General features: G+C 36.1%; 1 long non-coding RNA gene across 1 annotated transcript; it reads left to right on the forward strand.

Annotated features, from left to right (window-relative positions):
• Nucleotides 1-11742: 11742 nt before the first annotated feature.
• On the forward strand, nt 11743-12858 carry LOC141671157 (uncharacterized). Its single transcript, XR_012554979.1, has 3 exons — nt 11743-11914; nt 12000-12057; nt 12813-12858. It is a non-coding gene; the product is annotated as an uncharacterized LOC141671157 (long non-coding RNA).
• Nucleotides 12859-19406: the final 6548 nt, after the last annotated feature.

The raw sequence follows: 19406 nt of genomic DNA on the forward strand, positions 1-19406 counted from the left end.
TGTGCTATTCCCTGGACCGATTTACAGAACTATTCTTGGAAAAATATTTTCCGGATTCTCTCCAAAGTCAGATGCAAATGGAGTTTTTAGAATTGAAGCAAGGGGACAGAAGTGTCACAGAGTATGAAGCCAAGTTAATGGAGTTGGCTCATATAGCACCAGAGTATGTGAGTTCGGAAGCTCAGAGAGCGAAGCGGTTTCAACAAGGATTGAAGACAGAGATTAGGAGTGGAGTTGTAGCCTTACAACTCAAGACATATACTTCGGTAGTTCAGACTGCCTTAGTAATAGAAAGTGATAAGACATTAGTTGCTAAGGAGAAAGGTGAGAAGAAAAGAAAGTTTGAAGATGGACCTGCAAGGTCAGAACAAGAAGGTGTAAGCCAGAAGTTTTAGCGCCGGTTTGGAAAGAATAAGGATAGGAAGTTCAGGAGACAGAATTTCCCACAAGCTAGGCCCAGTACTACCTTGTTAGTTCTACTCCGATAAAGTTTAACAAGCCAGTGATCGACTGCAAGACATACGGAAAGAAGCACAATGGTCAGTGTAAAGAAAACCTCAACTGTTTCCAGTGTGGCTAGAAGGGTCATTATTCTACTGAGTGCAAATATGAGAACCAAGGAGTAACCTATTTTAGCTGCGGCAAAGTGGGGCATATTGCTAGGAATTGCAGATCAGTTACCCAGGGCAGTGTAGGAAGAAGTGTGTCTCAAGGACCAACAACAAGTACCACCAGAGCTAGAACCTTTAAGATGGCTAAGAAATCTCCGACTTAGGATTCCGATATAGTTGCAGTTATGCTTTCTCTTAATTCCGTGTTTATTAACGTTTTATTTGACTCGGGAGCATCCAAATCTTTTATATCTATGAACTGTGTGAATAAAATGCAATTAATGTTGAACGACTTTGATGAACCTTTGACCATAGAGGTGGCTAATAAGGATAAAGTGCCTTTAAGTCAATTATGTCCTAAGTGCTCCATAGAAATTTCAGGACATACTTTCCCTGCTGACATAATACCTTTTGAGTTAGGAGAATTCGATGTTATTTTAGGCATGGATTGCTTGTCTCTGTATAAGGCAAATATTGACTGCAAGAAAAAGAGAGTTGTTATGTATATAACAGATAATGCAAGGATAAGCTATCAAGGACAAAAGCAAGATAAGAAGTTTCTTTCAGTACTACAAGCTAAGTAATTGTTGTGGAAAGGATGTGAAGCATATTTGGCTTATGTGGTGGACACTAAGAAAGAGACCCTTACTTTGGATGAGATTCCCATAGTAAGAGAATATCCCGACGTCTTTCTGGAAGAATTGCCAGTATTACCACCCGATCGAGAAATAGAGTTCTCGATTGATTTGATACCAGGAGCCGAACCAGTTTCTAAAGCTCCATACCGAATGGCTCTAGTAGAAATGAAGGGATCGGCTAAGCAACTTCAGGAACTGTTGGATAAAGGAGTTATCCGACCAAGTGTTTCTCTGTGGGGTGCTCCAGTGTTATTCGTAAAGAAGAAGGATGGAAGTATGAGGTTATGCATTGATTATAGAGAGTTGAATAAGTTGACCATAAAGAACAAGTATTCTTTGCTGAGAATTGACGATTTTTTTGATCAGCTTAAGGGAGCATGCTATTTTTCAAAGATTGACTTAAGATCTGGCTACCATCAATTGAAGATCAAGCCTGAAGATAGACCCAAAACTGCATTTAGAACAAGGTATGGCCATTATAAGTTCTTAGTGATGTCGTTTGGATTGACCAATGCACCGGCGACTTTTATGGATTTAATGAACCGGGTGTATAAGGGGTACTTGGATAATTTTGTTATTGTATTTATTGATGACATCCTCATCTATTAAAAGACTCCAGAAGATCATGCAACGCATCTAAGGATTTCCCTTCAAAGGTTAAGAGAAAAATAACTATATGCAAAGTTTTCCAAGTGTGTATTTTGGTTGGCAGAGGTACAGTTTCTTGGACATGTGGTAAGTAAAGAAGGTATCAAGGTAGACCCTGTAAAGATTGAAGCCGTATCCAAATGGGCGTAACTAAAGACTCTGACGGAAGTAAGAGGTTTTCTTGGGCTAGCAGGATATTATTGAAGATTCGTAAAGGATTTCTCTAAGATCGCATCTCCGTTAACCAAGCTAACTAGGAAGAACAAGAAATTCATTTGAACGGAGAAGTGTGAAGAAAGCTTCCAGGAACTGAAGAAGATACTAGTGTCAGCTCCAGTACTAGCATTGCCAGATGATACGAGAAACTTTGTGATTTATAGCGACGCTTCTCTAAAAGGTCTAAGTTGTGTACTGATGCAACACGATAAAGTCATTGCCTATGCCTCCAGACAATTGAAACCTCACGAGCAGAAGTATCCAGTCCATGATCTTGAGTTGGCAGTTGTAGTATTTGCTTTGAAAATATGGAGACATTACCTGTATGGAGAAAAATGTGATATTTATACGGATCACAAGAGCTTAAAGTATATATTCACTCAAAAGGACTTAAACATGAGACATAGAAGATGGTTAGAGTTAATCAAGGACTAAGATGGTTCCATTAACTATCACCCAGGTAAGGCCAATGTGGTGGCTGATGCTTTGAGCAGAAAAGAGAGGCTGAATATGGTTCAGATTGCGGATGAGCTAGCATGAGACTTAGCAAACATGGAAATTAAAGTTCGAGTACCAAGAGAAAGTAAGGATCAAATGTACGAGATAACCTTTCAACCAACATTGATGGATAAGATTAAAAGATGTCAAGAGGGAGTTATGGAACAAGAATTGGATAATCTGACGGAGAAGAACTATGCACCCAAAAGGGTAACCAAGGCATGTTTAGATTCTCTTGCAGAATTTGGATTCCCAATGTGACGGAACTGAAGAATGAAGTGTTACACGAAGCGCACAACTCTCGGTTTTCTATCCACCCTGGTAGCACTAAGATGTGCCAAGATTTGAAGAAAAACTTTTGGTGGCCAAGAATGAAGAAGGATATTGCAAATTAGGTTATAAAATGTCACGTGTTCCAGACGGTAAAAGCAAAACATCAAAGGCCAAGTGGATTGTTACAACCTTTGGAGATTCTATAGTGGAAGTGGGAAGAAATTGTAATGGATTTTGTAGTGAGATTGCCAAAGACGAGAGCTAATCACGACGCTATTTGGGTAATCATTGATAAATTGACAAAGTCAGTACATTTCCTCCCGATCAATGAAAGATATTCTCTGGAAAAGCTAGTTCAGTTGTATTTGGATGAAATAGTGACCAAGCATGGAGTTCCTGTGTTCATTGTATCAAATCGAGACCCGAGATTCAATTCAAGGTTTTGGACCAAGTTCTAAGAATCTCTAGGAACCAAGCTGAATATGAGTACCGCCTATCATCCTAAGATGGACGGTCAAAGAGAGAGAACAATCGAGACTATAAAAGATATGTTAAGAGTTTGTGCTTTGGATTTTAAGGGAAATTGGGACGAACACTTACCTTTGATTGAGTTCTCGTACAACAACGGCTATCATGCCAGTATTGGGATGCCGCCTTATGAATCCTTGTATGGACGCAAGTGTAGATCACCATTATATTGGGATGAGGTAGGAGAGAAGAAAATGTTAGGTCCTGAGTTGGTTTAGCAGACTAAATATGCAGTGGCATTGATTCGGAAAAGGTTAGAAGCAGCTCATGATAGACAGAGAAAGAATGCAGATTTGCATCGAAAAGATATGAACTTCGAAGTAGGGTCACTAGTATTGTCGAAAGTATCACCCTGGAAAGGATTAGTGCGATTTAGTCAAAAAGGTAAACTTAGCCCCAGATTTATAGAACCATTTGAGGTTTTGAAGAAAATAGGAAAGGTCGCTTACGAGATAGCGTTGCCACCGCAATTGCAGAATACCTATAATGTGTTCCACGTATCTATGTTGAATCCATATATCCCTGATTCAAATCAAGTTATAGAGTACGAACCGATTGAGCTTCAGCCAGATTTGTCCTATGTGGAACAGCCAATCCAAATTTTGGATCGTAAAGAGAGAGTCCTTAGAAATAAGTCAATCCCTATAGTGAAAGTACTTTGGAGAAATCCTCGAATAGAAGAGTCTACTTGGGAATTAGAGTAAAAAAAGCTTGATAAATATCCTCATTTGTTTAGTTAAGTCAGATTCTGGGGATAAAATCTTTTTAAGGGGGGAAGGATATAACGACTTATATATTTTGTATTATTTTAAAAGTGCAATTCTCGAATAATAAATTAAATAAAATATGTGTATTGGTTTTTGACAGCTGTGTGTTGGTTCTTATTATTTAGGTGTGATTTATTGGTGAACATGATTGAATTGTGTAATTAATTATTGAGTTGTAATGTTTTACTTTGCTTTTAAAAGTAATTTTATTTACATAAATATTTAGATTGTCTATAAAATTGTTTAATGATTTTATAATTTTAATAATTATTTTTAGGGTTTTATAAAATTAAGAAATCAATGTTTCATTAATTATTTATCTTTAAATGATTTTCTGATACATTTATTTGTAAAATCCGTATTTAATTCCTGGATTTTTAAAAATTACGAAACTCATATTTTATTAAGTGTTTAATATTTTGAGAATTTTAAAATTATTTTAGAAATTTTTGAGATTAAATTCACCCGCACGATGTTTCGTTTAATCGTTAAAAGCGGGTGTAAGTTCTGTTTAAAAATAATTTAAAATTTTCGAAATTTACGTTTTAATTAACTTCACGATATTTATAACATTTTAAGACTATTTTGGTGATTTTCTAAATTTATTTTAAACGCAACTCGGTTCGTTAATTGCGAGTTTCGGGGCAAATCGGGCCTCACAATCTTCGTAATTATCTCAAAAGGGCTACGTGTCCAATTCTTATTAATCACAATACACGTGTTTATGTATTGGTGTGACAGCAGATTGAAAAATATAACAAAATATCCCCCACCCCCTGTTCGTTGTCTCTCTCGACCTCTGTTACTCTCTCTCCCCCCTACTCCTCTCTCTCATCTTTGTTTTCTTCTTCCCGTTGCTCTCGATTGCCGCCGTTTGCTTGGTTATTCTGGCTATCTCCGGTAAGCCTCCGCCCGCTTGGCTTGGCTAATTCTGTAATTTCTGTTACATACATATATATATATACCTCCTGTATATGTGTGTGTGCGAAGTGTTGTGTGTGCAAAGTGTTGTGTGTGTAAAGTTTTGTGTGTGTGTGTGTGTTGGCCTGTGTTGCGCCGTCGTGGTTCTCTGTTTTTCCAGTTGTGTTGCTGCCCTGTTTCCCCTTTTCTGTTTTGCGCATGTGGCGCGTGGATGTTGGTTCATTTTTGATATTATATTGTTAATTTTCCGTAGGAAAATTTGTTCGAGTAATATTCGTGAAATAAATGTATTTTTCGTGTGAGAAATAATTATATTAAATCGGTGAAATTTACGTTGGAAACCCGAAATTTATCGGGTACCCGTAAATTTTACCGTTATGGATGATGAACTTCGGCGAGTCAACGGTGGACCGTGATGATACGTTCTGAGTCCTAAATTTATAAAATAAATAAAGTGATCCGAATAATTGATTTTCGTATGTAATTAGTTATTTATTTGTGAAAATCGTATTGTGATTTTTTGGGAATCGACGTCGATGATGTTTCGATGGGTAGGCTCATAAATAGAGGAGCCACTGTCAAAATTTTTCTAAAACAATTTATTTTAAATCAGAGAAACGTACTTTATAATACAAAATGTTTTTCCCTTATGTGAATTCTGGTTACGTGATTATGTGTATAAACGATATACGAGTCGGGTTATCGGATTGGGTTATCTAGGATCGAGGATATCAAGCATGTCGATATAACTAATTATGGTATTCTGTTACTGTAGATCCCAGTTGAGTCTCGCGAGGACCGTAGTCAGTGTGAAAGCTACTTAGGGTTTCCGAAAGCTTTGCAAGGCAAGTACCCTTGACCATTCTTTTATGGTTCAGTACATATGGATAAACTGTTGTTTTATTCTTGTACATGAACATAAATATTTTAATTTACATATCCCTTGTAGTTGTAAATAATTATTTTGAACCTGTTTTGAGGAAAAATAACTTCGAAAAGGGTACCTATCTCGAATGAAAATGGTTTATGAACTAGTTTTACGTGTGCTTTTAAATGAACGGTTTTAAACTGAGATAGGTACAAGTGATTTTGGAAAACTGGATAAAATGATTAGATATTGGATACATAGGGGACAGAGTGGCCTAGTGAGGTTGCGTAAGAGGCTAACGCGGTTGTGCGCATGACATAACTGATTAGTCCAGCAGGTCAGAGACCTAGCTAGTCTCTGAGTTCCGGAACAAGTTTATGTGATGGCAGTTGGAGCCGTCTGGTGTTGATAGCCTTACTAGCTGTCTTCACATATCCATTACGTATCTGATTTGGATTTGTGATTCCCGTAAGGGAATAAGTGATTGATACAGTTGAATAACCAATGTGAATAGCATGCTAAAATTGGACTCTTGTACTTACACAACACACAACTACGTTTGTTTTATTAAGAGCATACTATTCGGTGATATCCAGTTTCTTTTACTTACTGTTGTTTGAAATGATTTACAGATTACGGATTTCATGTTGATTTACAGATATGTTCCTATAACTGTTTACTTTATTTTTTTTATCTTGATATTCATATGTTGGTACTGCTGAGTGATTATATGCTCACCCTTGCAACCTGTTATATATATATCGCAGATGCCTAGAAGACCAGTCAGACCTTTACAGAACCGTGTCTCAGCCCCTTCTGGACCTGGCTCCTCTAAGGTAACTTGGATTAGACCATGTGTGGTATGATGAGTTGCTGAATAAGTTTAGTGTGTTAGACTTTTTGAATAAATGGTTTGTAATAATGAGTAACTTGAATCATACTTGAACCTGGATCGGATCTTGGTGTTGTCGTGTTAGTATAATATTAATAATAATCTTGTAGTTTATATTTCTGTTGGTTGTGTTTAGTGACGTCAACTCCTGACCTTGGGGTTGAGGCTGTCACAACTGTCATGTACCATGGACTCAAAATCTTTTTCTTCTTGTAAAGAACTGGCACTTGAATATGCTAATGTACTTGCCTCCCCAATAGCTGAAGCATTGGAAATTGAACTCCTAGGTTTAATTGTCAAGGAAATTTCAGCTATGGTTTTGAGGGGAGTTGTTTCTTCATGAGAAACCTGCAATTTAATTGGAGAGGATTTGAGTAGCTCCCCCTCAAGAGTACTACCTCAAACCTTGCAGTCTGTGAAGACTGTTGTGCACATGAAGGTGCATTGGAAACTTTAGCTACTGGGTCTTTATTAAAAACTGATGAAACCCGTGTGGTTATGATGGTGTCCTCAAGGTCTACCTCAACATGTAGAGATTGGTTCTGAGTGGTGATCATAGTTTCAAGAACTGTGTCACGTGATATTCACAGGACTTGAGAAATTGATTCAAGTCCTTCATTAAATGAAGAAGAATTTTTAGATATTAGAGTTGTGAGTTCAGATGTGTGTGTTGGCAACTCCCATTGTTTAGATGAGGGAGTTTCAAGAGATGTGCCCTCAATATATGTGCCAACCATATTACTTCTTTCACCCTCTTGAGAGTGCTCAAAAGGGGTGTAGACTCATTATAGGGTGCATTTGGGAGGCTTCCCACATCAATATGCTTGGCATATTCCATAGATTAGATAAGTTTATGCACCACATTTGAGATATTATCAAAGCCTGTCTTTCGGCATGTGCAGGCTCAATGACTGTATCAAACATAAAGGGCCATTCCTTCCTCAAGTGCTTCTTGTTGAGCCTGACCAAATCAATCTTGTCTACATAGTGGATGAAGTCTATATATTCTGAGATTTCTTCAGAGCTAGAAGCTACACCCATCTTCTCTGCGGGGCTGCCCAGTGCCTTGTTTAGATCAAGAGCATTGAGCTCCACAACTACCCCTTTGATATTGCAGTTTACCACCAATGTCATCATTTAGAACATCCAAGTACAACACAGGGTTGGTTGTAAGTACCCCTGCAAGGAAGAATCATCCATGAATTTTACAAAGCACTTGAAATTTTCAGGTGCCTGTGATGGATCAACAAAAGCTAAGAAATTGGTTCCCTCCTCGGGGATGGTTGCTTTGACAGCGTTTGTGTTGGATTCCATAGAAAGAGTTTAGAATTTGTGTGGGTAAGTGTTTTTGAGAGAGAGAAAGCTTGAAACGTTTGAGGATGGTGAAAAAATCGTAAGAACTAGGTCAATTGAGATCCCGAAAGCGTAAAGAAGGGTTGTGTCGAGATGTCTAGGTATTTATAGGGTAGAGATTTGACTTATCGACAAGAGAAGAATGAATGGTTGAAAATCACTTATAGAGAAGTCACATGACTTATAGAGATCTCATGTCGAGATGTCATTTTCCTAACTCTTATCGAGAACTAGATAGTGACTTATCGAGATATTGTACAAATACCCAGTTTGTCCTTTTGGACTGAATTACTCTAATTTACATTGAAGAAATTAACATAAAATTAGAATTGATTTTATATCAAAAGTATTTTAATGAAATAACTTATTGAATTAAATTATTTCAATTCTGAGTTATCGAGAAATCTAAAATTTATAGAGAACTCCATATTGATGAGTATATCGAGATCTCTACAATACTTGTGAGAAGTAAAAAAAACTTATCGAGAATTATATCAAGAAGTCATAAAATGACTTATCGACAAGTCATTTAGACTTATCGAGAACTCAGTTCTATATACTTTTCATCTTTCTTAAATCCATCTTATATTAATTTCATATATTAACAATGTGAAATAGCATTTGGACAGTTTTTCTTAGAATTAAAAAAATTTCAAGTTGCATTTATTTTTGAAAACTAAATATATAGAGAATTCTGAAATATTTATAGATCATATTCTAGTAAATCCCTAATTAAACCAAATTTGTTTTGATTTATCAAGTATTAATCTGCTGCGACATGTTAGCTGAGTTCTTTCCTTTAGGATGAAGAATTTAACATACCAATTTCACTAACAAGTCTAGTGAAGGTTTCTGCACCTAAATGTTTAGTGAAAATGTCAGCTAACTATTTTTCTGTAGAAAAAAAAAACAAGCTCCATAGTACCATTAGAGTTTGTGTTATTAAATTCAGGTGAGCTTCTTTCTTGAGATGAAGTCTCATTTTCAGAATATACTGGTTTACTTGTCTTTTCTTCTACTCCGTTGTCTGCATTATTTTCAACTTCTTCATCCTACTTTTCAATTTTCTTTATGTGCTTAATGATAATATATGGAATTTTATCTTTTGAATGTATAAATTCCATCCAAGTGTATCTTGAGTAGTCATCCACCATCACCAGCGCATACTTCTTTTTAGAGATGAACATAAGATTTACAGGACCAAACAAATCCATATGAATGAGTTCTAAGGAGCATTAATGGAGTTCACAGCTTTGCTTTTGTGACTTGATCTCTTTATTTTTCCTTTATGACAAGCTTCACATACTTCATTTTTTGCAAATTCTAAAGCTGACATGTCTCTCACCAATTCTCTCTTCACAAGAGTAATGATTGCTTTGTAGTTTAAGTGAGAGAGCATGTTGTGCCAGAGTTTACTTTGCTCACTTGATGCCTTGGTATATAAGCAACAAATTTTATCCTTGCATGTTGAATTCATGTCTGCAAAAAATATGCTTCCTTTCCTTACTCCTTTTCGAGCAACTTCACTAGTCTTTTTGCTTATGATTGAACAATCTTCTTTGTCAAAAATAACCTTGAAGCCCTTGTCTATAAACTAACTCACACTTAAAAGATTTACCTCAAGACCTATCAACTAGTGCTACATCCTGAATGACAACATTTCCACAAATCAAATTGTCATATCCCATTATGAATACTTTGTTGTTGTCTCAAAAGGTCAACAAAGGGCCAGCCGTCTCCTCAAACTATGAAAGCAAGGCTTATCACCTGTCACGTTCCTGGAGCATCCACTGTCAATGATCCACATAACTTTGTTCCTCTTGCCCTGCACACAATGAGGTTTAAGTGTGTTTAGAAACTCAAACAATATTGGGTACTTTCTTCTGTTTGACAGAGTTATCACAAGTAGAACTTAAATAATCAAAAGAAACTGCTCTCTTAGTTTGATTAACATTTTTTTTCTTTGATCACGGATCTAAAGTTAACTTCTTTTAGATCTTTTCTCAACTTATGATAACTAGTCATAACTTTCATGTTGCATGGAATACAATCAAACTTGTTACAGTAAGAGTATGGGTCATCAGTTTGAGTTTCATTGTACTTGCAGTCTCCATACTTTGGCTCACTAACAATCATTTTATAAAGATGAGTTAGGTGATATGTTGAGCCACATCTTTGACACTGCTTTCTGGGAGTATCTACAACATAGGCATAGTTGTTAATTTTGTTGACACCTATCTTTCCATTTATGTTCATCTTTTTCTTTCCTATGCTTTCATTCTTGATTTCAGTTATAAGTGTCTTGATGACTGGGCTAGTTTTAGGATTTTTCTCATATTCAGCGTTGAGAGTAGGATTGGCATTTGTTCTTTTCTTCATCTTCATCTACAATTTTTTGATTGATGATAAGCTCCTCTTCACCGAGGTTCACTTCACAGACTTTGAACAAGGGTGCATTCATGTTTTAAAGCACCACATGAACTTTTTTGTTCACACTTTCCTTTTCCTTGTCAACTTGACTTTTATTTTGAGATAAACCAGCCTCACAGTCCAATCTAAGAGCTATGTTAGGACACAACTTGTTCTTTTCATGGTATGGACCAACCAATTGAGATGCATTTTTAAATGACTTAAGCTTAAGACCATTTTTCTTAATTTTGTCTCTCAATACAACATCTACTTCCTCTGTATATTTTATCTTATTTTTATATATTCATTTTCTTGTCTAACTGCTTCTAGACTAACAAGATGCAACTCTAGTTCTTATTTCTCAATTTCAAGTTTTTTATTCACTTTTGATTACCTACTCATTTCCTTAGTAGCAAACACCATGCTTGTGTGAATATGAAACATTTCTACACTAATCTTTTCAACAGTTCCCTTATTGTAATAACCCCAATTTTTGGAATTTTTAAAACACGGATGAATAGTAACTTTTGCTGACAATGCTGATTAAGGAAAATTATCAGACCACGTTATATATGAGTACTGTTATGGAAATTCTAAGATCGTATTAGTATTCCATAAATTAAATGAGTGTATGTAAAGGTCATTAGAATTCGGATCCGGACACTTTGATTTTTCCCGAAAATCCACCAGATACCGAAAGAATTGAGTATAAGGTAACATGATTAAAAGGATTTAAATTCAAGGGTTATAAGAGAGGATCATAAAAGGAATATAAAATATTGAGAAAGATTTAGGGGAACCCAAGTAATAAGATCCCGGATATGATCCCTCAAATGATCAACGAGAATGAATAATAAACGAGTCGTAAAGCAATTAAACGACTAAGGATCAAGCTTGGGCAAGTAGCTAGGGGATTAGCAAGGATAATACAAGTATTAAAGCACCTAATTAACAAGGATTAAGCTTAATGAAAATCTTCCACCATAAGAAGAGGACAAGTGGCAAGAGTGATGCAAGTGGTGACATAGGCTTGCTTACATCACTTTCCACTAACTAACCAAGAGTTAGCCAAACAAATATCCACCTACCATTCCATTTACACCACAAAATAAGTCAACACAAGCAAGCATTTTTCTCCCCCATTTTCATTGCTCTCGGCCAAAACAGAACCAGCACATTAAAACTGCTGTATCTCCTTCATTTCTCACTCAAATGTTGTGTTCTATAGCTCGTTGGAAAGGTATTGAGATGGCCTACAACTCTTGTTCAAAAGTCTCATCCAAATAAGCATGGTAAGACCCTCATTTTTACAGTTTTTTAAATCGGACTTTTAGAAACTTCAAAGCCTAACTTTGTGTTCTTGATTTCTTTGGAAAGATCAAGCTTGTAGGAGGATCCTTAAGGCTTCCTAGTAACTTTCCACCCTCCAAGAAAGGTATAAATCTTCACACCCTTTAGTAATAAGTTTGAATGTTGAAGTTTGGAGATGGTTTGGATGGATGAGTAGTAATTTGAATGATAAGCATGATTCGAGCTTAATTGTTAAGTAGTTTAGTTGAGTTTGGAGATGTTATAATATATGATTGGATTGAGATCCTTGAGCTTATTATGACTGAAATCAGTAGCATTGATGTGTATCTTGAGTTGTTGTTGATTGGTAGTTGAATTGATATGATTTAGAATGGTAAAAAATTTGGAAATCGCGTAAATATAGCCGTCGTAATGTCCGATTTACTTTAGACTGCTTTTGTTCATAACATTAGGACCCGAGAACTCCCTGCTAGGTTTTGACCATTGCCATGTTTAGATAGTTCATGTTACGGGCTTCGTTTTGATATGTGGTTCGTTTGATTCCGATGTACGGTTCAGGAGAAACGGCCGTTTTAAGTAACGACGTTTCGCGAACGAAACATTACCCCTCGCCTTACTTTGAAACATAGGTTAAAGACCTTAAATGACTAATTGGAGTATGAAACATTTATGTAAAGTGTAATAGGCAGTTGGTAAGACACTCACGAAGGAATCGCCTTAAAACTCGTAATGGTTAATTTATTAAAAATGGTGGAGTCGAGGGTACTCGAGCGACTTAAGAGAATCAGTAAGCGCAAAGCGAGCGTTAGAGTCTAATTTGGTTAAAGTATAGATTTACAAGTGACTTCGGTTTAATTCCAACTTATATGTTGTTTATAGGTTACCAGACTCGTCCCGAGCCATTTGTACCCCCCCAGTCGCTCAGGCAAGTTTTCTACCCGTTATACTGTTGTTGTGATGTATATGTGTATATGCATGATCTTGTGATAAATGCATATTTGTTATTAGCAAATTTTTGCGATATATTGTAGCATGTGATATGGTATATATGCATGCCTGTTTCGTATTCTTGATTTATATATCTGTTGGTTCAAATGCTTATTCGTTGCATAATACCTATGCTAGAGATAAGCGGTATTTGCGTATACCCTTAGTATAGGGGATCAAAAGGTGAACTTTTTCTAAAACCGGGAGGCGAGGCTCCCGAGTATAATATATATTTATATATATATATTGATATAGTTTTTAAAACTATTAATCGAATAAGGTTTATTCGATAACTTTATTTTATTTAATGAATATTATTACGAATATTCATTCGAGGGCTTATGACTCCTTTATTTTATTTAATGAATATTATTATGAATATTCATTCGAGGGCTTATGACTTCTTTATTTTATTAAATGAATATTATTTTGAATATTCATTCGAGGATTTATGACTCCTTTTATTTTATTATTTGAATATTATTTGAATATTCATTCGAGGGCTTATGACTCTTTTATATTATTTATTGAATATTATTTGAATATTCATTCGAGGGCTTATGACTCAGTTTATATTATTTAATGAATATTATTTGAATATTTATTTGAGGATCTATGACTCCGATTATTTGCTGAGATATTCTTTATTTTATTAAAGAATAAGGTGTCGATAATCAAACTTATCTTTGATTATTCAAATAAAGATAGTACTTTCGTATAAGTATATCTTTGGTTATTTAATACTCATTTCAAGTATAAGTTTTAAAACTTCTACTTCAATTATTTTTTATAAAGATTATTCTTTATGGGAATATTATTTAAATAATAATATTCAAATATTTTCTAATATATTGGGACTGATTTATTTCATTAAATCAGCATTACTCCAAACACTCTTTAAAGTGTTTTCGAGTTTTCAAAATGATTTTTAAAAGTTAGAGCGGATCCCAAAACTCATTTTTATATTTAAGATCTTCCTTTTAAAGGGGATTTAAATACTCGTTCAAAACTTGAGGGATCCGGCTCAGTGGTGTATTTTACATTCGCAACGAGGTTGCTGTTTTGAGAAAACATCTTGATTACTTGCCCATCGTTCGGGAAGTAAGTTCATCTATTTGAGTCGGCATAAGCAACATGGGCTCAGTGGGCGTCCATGAAAGTGTAAGTGGCTCAGTGGGAGTCCATCAAATACGTAAGTGGCTGAGTGGCAGTCCAGCATAAGGTCCTATTGCGGCCAGGGTGATGACCAGTGGGGAATTCGTCCATCTACTAGTAGAAAAGGTTACTTATTGGTATCTTTGCCTGATCAGCAAGATATCAGGTTTATGCCAAGGTTTTCTCCTTTCCAAATTCATTGGATATTGCAACTCTGTTTATAATTTTCATAACAGAGGTTTTCAAGGAGTGTATGAAATGTATATATATAGGTGTATATATATATATCGGGATTTAATGAAGTATCTCGTAACTTCATTATTTATAATGATATTCAAAGATTGAATCTATTCAAATCTTGTCTTGTAGTCTCATCTATGTGATGAACTTTTGAACTGATTATAACTTGAATGGTGGTAGTTCAAGTAATATTTGGAAAAGATATAAGTATATTGGGGTATCTTGTAACTTTATATTTTCAACTTATATCTAGTTAATGATTATCTTATACATATCAAAGATTTTCAGAAAAACGTTGAGACAAGGGTAGATATATGAGATCACCTTGCAACGATATTTTTATACAATTTTATACAATTATAAACTGGAACTCTGTGTATATTATGCATGGAAGAGGACTTCCAAGATTTTGAAAAGTATATATGTATATATACTGAATATTTTGCGACTTCATCGCATTAAGATATCAAACTTGGTTCATTTCTTTTGACCAAGACTTTCATGAGTACTATGAGAAGGCTCATATATTGTTAATCATTATACATATTATTTTGGTGGGCTTGCTGCTCACCCTTGCTTTCTTCTTTCATCACACAACAACAGATAGAAAAGATGAACAGGACCAAGCTCCCGATTCGCAAGCGGTTAGAAAACGTTCCGCAGTCTTCTGAAAGCGTTGATGCCGCCGTAGCTGAGGTAGGAGCTACCAATAGGCTAGGTTTGCAACTATTTATGAACCAGACTTATGTATAATATGAATTGTAATAATGGCAAGGAATATGTAAATTTATTCAGAACCTTTTTAAGGTGTAACGGTTTATAATTGTGGAATATAAGGACTTGTGTTATTTTTTGAGTGTTCATCTCTGAGACTATAACTTGTGGTGTGTGTGTTTATTGTGGGGTCACAGTACAGAGTAGTTGATTATTTATTAAGATTGGGTGTTATTAAGGGAAATGGAACTCGTGACAACCCGGATCCCCGACCCCGGATTTGGGGGTGTTACAGAAGTGGTATCAGAGCTAAGCGTTATAAACCTCAGAGATGATGTGACGTTAAGATAATAAGTTCACTAAGATAATAAGAACTCTTGCCAAGTTCCTAGGCGGGTTACCTAACGTAGTACTGACAGTTAAAACCCTTATGGGAACCCTTATAAATATCGTGATAGAAGCGTAGTTCGTTATCGTATATGGTAGCGGGACTCCGAACCCTGAGGTTGAGGAGCAACAACGCGATGATGTTTTATTACTTATTGGAGATCAGATTATGGATCCGATAGAGCGTCCTAACGCAGGATCGGATGATGTTCATGTTGAGGATGTTGTCCTAGAAGGGATAGTTGCTGAGGAGGATCCCATGGAGGATCCTGACAAGAATGAATAAAGGACCACTGATGAATTGATGACCATGGTTAGGTCGACTACCAGAGGTAGAATTGGTCGGTCACTATCGGAGGTTAGTTCAAGTTTGTAAAGATAGTAGCCCCTTTAACGCGGCTTACTCGTAAGACTGAGAAGTTTGAATGGACAGAGAAATACGAGAACAACTTTCAAGAACTGAAGCAAAGATTGGTGACGACCCCTATGATGGCGTTGCCGGATGGAAAAGGAGATTTTGTGATGTGTAGTGACGCTTCGCATAAGGAATTAGGGTGCTTCTTATACAGCACAACAAGGTAATCGCGTACGCATCAAGACAATTAAGGGAATATAAAATTCGATATCCCCACCCATGAGCTTGGGCTCGTGGTAATAGTTTTGCCCTAAATATTGGAGGCACTACTTGTATGGAGAGAATTACGAGATTTACACAAGCCATAAGTGCTCTAGTGCATTTTCACGCAGAAAGAGCTCAACATGCGCCAAATGAGGTGGTTAGAGATAATCAAGGATTACGATTATGAGATTCTTTATCATTCGGGGAAAGCCAATGTGGTGGCTGATGCCCTTAGTAAAAAGGAGAGACTCAAGATGATAATGTCTTTGAGAGAGTTTATAAGAGATTTTGAGAAAATGGAAATAGAAGTGAAGGTAACCGGAGCCGGTACCGAAAAGCTATTTGAGATTGCAAGACAGACCGAATTATTGGAAAAGAACATATTGTGCCAGAAAATGTGATGAATGAAGGCAGAGAGCCAAAAAATAGATATGAGATTAATACCGAGAAAGATGATAAGGGAATAATGAGGTATTCCTATAGAATTTGGGTTCCAAATGTTTAAGAGCTTAAAGATGAGATCCTAGATGAAAGTCATAGTTCAAGGAATAAGATTTAGGGCAAACCCTGAATGTGATAGTCAGGGAGGACGCCATCAAGATAGAAGGAACCCATAACATAATGAAGTGGAAAATGAGGATTTTAACGTATAAGATAACCCCAAGTATGGGAGAAGGATGAAACATTTCATACTGATAAAATAGAAGTCGAGCAAGATAAGGAGACCCGAGACGGTACTCCTATATGGAAATTCATGGACCTGTCTAAACAGAACTTATACTTTTATTCCCAACCACCACCTTAAGGAAACAATGCGGTAGGAAATCCTTTCATGACCTTTAAGTCGCTAAGCTCTCAGAGTTCCAAGGAACAGTTTGACCCAGTCGAGGCAAGAGCCTGACTAAAGGAAATATAGGAATTATTTGAGATTCTAAATGATTGACGAAGCACAAAAGACTGTTTTTGTCACTTACCCCCGTAAGAGAGAGGCCACCCGTTGGTGACAGGCCAAGAAAGGCACAGAGCCAGAGGTTATAATAAACTGATTAAAGTTCAGACAATTGTTTTCGGGAAAGTACTTCCCAAGGTTATGGAGGTAGTGTAAAAGCTTTAGAGCCAGAACAAAAGCGGACGAGTATGATGAATTATGAATCTAAGTTGTAAAAGTTGTCAAGATTCGTTCTGAGGACACGAATCCAGAATGACAGGATGTTTGAAATCAATGCTTATGTTGTGTTGGTTCATGTAATGGTTGTAATGGAAACGAAAATAAAAGACTGAAAAGGGAAGGAGTATAAAGGGATATAAAGGAAATAGAGTTGAGAAGTGATAAGGGAGTTAGGTATGGGAAACCCTAAGAAACCCTTGCAATAAATATAGAGAAGTGTGTCATCATCAGCGCGATGGTGACTGATCATGAGATAAATTCAAGGTTTGAAGGCGTAAGCGATATGTATAGTTAATTCCCTTGAAGTTGACAGTATTCGATGAAACTTTGAGATAGATCGATTGATTAATAAGGAAATGCGGATGGACGGAGGAGTCAAGAAAGTAAGAAATTAGGAAAATTGGATGAAGGAAGTGACCTTCAAGAATATGAAGTGTAAGACCGGTGGCTTGATACCCAAAAAGGGAGACGCCAGGTATGAAAGATATCCCAACATTGAGATGACTGTTGAGATAAACAACAAAAGTAAATAAGAAATTATTAAGAAGAAGTTCACGTTGAACATGACCAATATCTTCCAGAACATCCTTGTTATCGTTACCCAATTTAGGCAATAAAAGCGGATAACCGTTGTTATCTTTTGGAGGCCATATTGATTGACCTCATTTTGAATACAGATTTTATTGTGAAATTCAGCATATACTATCGAGGTGGGAATGGTTAAATAAGACACCCTTATCAGGGATATATGACTTGATTATCCATGGAAGGATGCATGTACCTTTTAAAGGTGGAATTAAGGATAGAACATCGGTAACTTAAAATAAATCCTAGGGGAATGCATAAAGGTTGGCATTTCACCCTTAATAGGGATAGTATGAGTTTTGACAGTATGAATTGGAAAGGATTAAGGTAATAACAACCTTTAAGAATCAGTGGAGAAATTCTTCAGAAGTATATAGACAATGATTCTGGTATTAATAAATGGTATCTTGATATGCCCTGTATCTAGGGAATACAGGAGGAACGATTCAAGGATAACCTTAGAGGTTTTACAAGGAGAAAGGTAATATTCAAAATTCTCAAGAATAGAAATGTTGATAAAGGAAATATGACGTAATTATAATGATGCCAAGTGGGGCACGTGTTAAACCACGAGAAAGTATGGATCGAACCAGTAAAGGTCGAAATTGTTCAGGGCAATTAGGGCCTAGGATAAAAGATGTTCTAAGTATGATTGAGAGTCCGTCGTGACAGTGATTAACCTCTAAAGACTGAGGCAATAACTTATGGAAAAATGGTGATATTTTTTTTGTACTCATCAGATTTTAAGGAAAACATCTTCACAAAATCAGTGATTGAAATAAGGTAGAAAATTTATTTGGAGGTGGTTAAAATGACATTGACTGTAAGGAAATTTTACTATCAGGAAAGGCCAAAGAGGTGGCCGACACTTTAAAGGTAAGAGGATAATTATAGGCGCTTGTGCCAAAGGAATACAGTGATGATGGTTAAAGCTGTGAAGGTTGTATTATGGTTTGGAAGATTGACATTCCTTCTGATGACTGTGCAATACTCAACCGTAATAGTAGTTGGGTAAAGGTTTAATTCATGTAATCGCCATTAGCGGGCTATCTATCTTAGAAGGTCCTATCTTGAGAATAAGCCAGGACCATATTTCAAAAAGGACCAAACAAACCTTTGAGTTAAGTCTTCTATTGAAGGCATATGATTAAGAATGGTATTAACCTGCTATCGGTGCTTTGATTGAAACTCTTCTGCAATTTTATATGCTTCATGTCATGTATGTATGTCAGGATCAGGAGTGTTCTTCATGAATTATGAATGGTGATTATGTTAACTCCTTAGAAGAATTCTATACTACATGTATGGACTCCGTATGGTTAGATATTAAGATTTCATGGAAAGTGAATGACGACAGTAGGTCAGTGGTGGACCATAGTAATGCAACAATGATTCTGCGAGTAATGAGCTGATTACAACCGTGAGAGTTGTATTGGAATGGATGTTGAGATTGAGTACCACTAATCTTGTCATGTTGACGTATAAGTTATCTTTGATAGAAAAACTAGGTCAATTATTTACCTATTGAATATTTATTCCTTCTTAGGAATAGAGAGTCGTATTACTATACGAAGAAGATTGCGGTGCAAGCATAGAATTCTAGTAACGATGATGTCTA

Source organism: Apium graveolens, chromosome 7 (assembly GCF_009905375.1).
Source record: "Apium graveolens cultivar Ventura chromosome 7, ASM990537v1, whole genome shotgun sequence".
NCBI lineage: Eukaryota > Viridiplantae > Streptophyta > Magnoliopsida > Apiales > Apiaceae > Apium > Apium graveolens.